Source organism: Lathyrus oleraceus, chromosome 2, assembly GCF_024323335.1.
Source record: "Lathyrus oleraceus cultivar Zhongwan6 chromosome 2, CAAS_Psat_ZW6_1.0, whole genome shotgun sequence".
Taxonomy (NCBI): Eukaryota; Viridiplantae; Streptophyta; class Magnoliopsida; order Fabales; family Fabaceae; genus Lathyrus; species Lathyrus oleraceus.
In genome coordinates, this window is record NC_066580.1 from 200835038 (window position 1) to 200837263 (window position 2226).

The 2226-nt window shown below is 41.8% G+C and overlaps 1 non-coding gene across 1 annotated transcript; it reads left to right on the forward strand.

Annotated features, from left to right (window-relative positions):
• Positions 1-1591: 1591 nt before the first annotated feature.
• On the forward strand, positions 1592-1698 carry LOC127125175 (small nucleolar RNA R71). The gene has a single exon (XR_007804631.1). It is a non-coding gene; the product is annotated as a small nucleolar RNA R71 (small nucleolar RNA).
• Positions 1699-2226: the final 528 nt, after the last annotated feature.

The following is a 2226-nucleotide window of genomic DNA, read 5'->3' on the forward strand; positions in this document are numbered from 1 at the left end:
TTCGAAAGTGAGTCGTCCTCGTTTTACGTCTATGATTGCACCGGTCGTTGCTAAGAACGGTCTTCCCAGTATAATGGGTGTAACTTCATCTTCTCTAATATCCATAATTATAAAATCAGTTGGAATGTAGAATTGACCTATGCGCACTGGAACGTTTTCAAGAATTCCTACAGGATATCTAACGGAACGATCTGCTAGTTGCACAGACATTTTAGTTGGTCTTAATTCTCCCATTTCCAGTTTCTTGCATATGGATAAAGGCATAACACTAATACCGGCTCCTAAATCGCATAAGGCTTTGTCAATGACAAATTTTCCTATGTGACAGGGTATAAAGAAACTACCTGGGTCTTTAAGTTTAGGAGGCATATTCTGGATTATAGCGCTACATTCAGCGGTGAGTGTAACGGTTTCGCTATCTTCAAGTTTCCTTTTATTAGAAAGAATTTCTTTTAAGAACTTGGCATATGAGGGCATCTGCGTAATAGCTTCTGTAAACGGAATTGTGACGTTTAATTGTTTTAGTAGGTCAACAATTTTTTTGAATTGGCCCGCATCTTTGGTTTTAATAAGCCTTTGAGGGTAAGGGATAGGTGGTTTATAAGGTGGTGGAGGTACATAAGGTTCCTTCTTTTCTACGGTTTCCTTATTACTCTCTTCCTTTTCCTTAGGTTCACTTTCTTCCTCAGTTGACTTTTTAGAGTTTTGGTTTTCTATCCTTGGGTCAGACGGTCCTTCCACTTCCGTTCCACTTCTCAGTATAATTGCATGAGCGTGGCTTCTTGGGTTAGGTTGGGGTTGGCCAGGAAATGTACCAGTTGGGGCAGCAGTAGGCGCTTGTTGTTGAGCTACTTATGATATTTGCGTTTCCAGCATTTTGTTATGGGTAGCCAGGGCATCTACTTTACTTGCTAGTTGTTTAATTTGTTCGCCAGTGTGTACATTCTGGTTTAAGAAATCTTTATTGGTTTGCTGTTGAGAAGCTATAAAGTTTTCCATCATGATTTCCAAGTTGGATTTCCTAGGGGCGTTATTGTTAGGTGTAGATGGGATCGGCTTTTGATATCCTGGAGGTATAGCTGGGGCTTGATTCGGAGATTGTCCAGGTGCGTATAAAGCATTATTACTCTTATATGAAAAATTGGGATGATTCTTCCAATTTGAGTTATAGGTATGCGAGTAGGGGCTTCCTTGAGCATAGTTTACTTGCTCCGCTTGGATTCCTGTTAGGAGTTGACAATCTGCAGGAGTGTGACCTTGGATTCCACAGACTTCGTAATTCTGAGTTATGGCTACCACGGTGGCTGGAGGTGATACATTTAAACTTTCAATTTTCTGGACCAGAGCATCCACTTTTGCATTAACATGATCAAGGTTACTTATCTCGTACATGCCAGTTTTCGTTTGAGGTTTTTCTACCATTGTTCGTTCGCTTCCCCACTGATAGTGGTTTTGAGCCATGCTTTCGATAAGTTGGTAAGCATCAACATAAGGTTTGTTCATTAGTGCACCACCTGCGGCGGCGTCTATTGTTAACCTCGTGTTGTACAGGAGACCATTATAGAAGGTATGAATTACTAACCAGTCTTCTAAACCATGGTGTGGACAAAGTCTCATCATGTCTTTGTATCTTTCCCATGCTTCGAAGAGAGACTCGTAATCTTTCTGTTTAAATCCATTTATCTGGGCTCTTAACATAGCTGTTTTGCTCGGCGGAAAATATTGGGCAAGAAAAACTTTCTTCAACTCGTTCCATGTGGTGACTGAGTTGGAAGGCAGAGATTGAAGCCATCTTCTAGCGCTATCTCTTAACGAGAAAGGAAAAAGACGAAGTCGAATTGCCTCTGAAGTGACACCATTAGCTTTAACAGTATCAGCGTATTGGACAAATACGGATAAACGAAGGTTTGGATCCTCGGTAGGATTTCCAGAGAATTGGTTCTGTTGCACTGCCTGTAACAGTGAAGGTTTAAGTTCAAAGTTGTTTGCTTCGATTGCGGGTGGAGCAATACTCGAATGCGGCTCATCTTGCGATGGAGCGGCGTAATCTCGAAGAGCACGAGCTGGTTCTGCCATCTCGGGTATCGGCGAAGGAAGAAGATTTTTGAGATCAGGAAGTTCGACAGGAAGGAGATTGTTTGCAGCACGATATTCCCGAATTCGTCGTAAGATTCGGAGATATAGTTCGATATCGTTGATTCGTAAGTAGAACGACTCGCCTTGTGA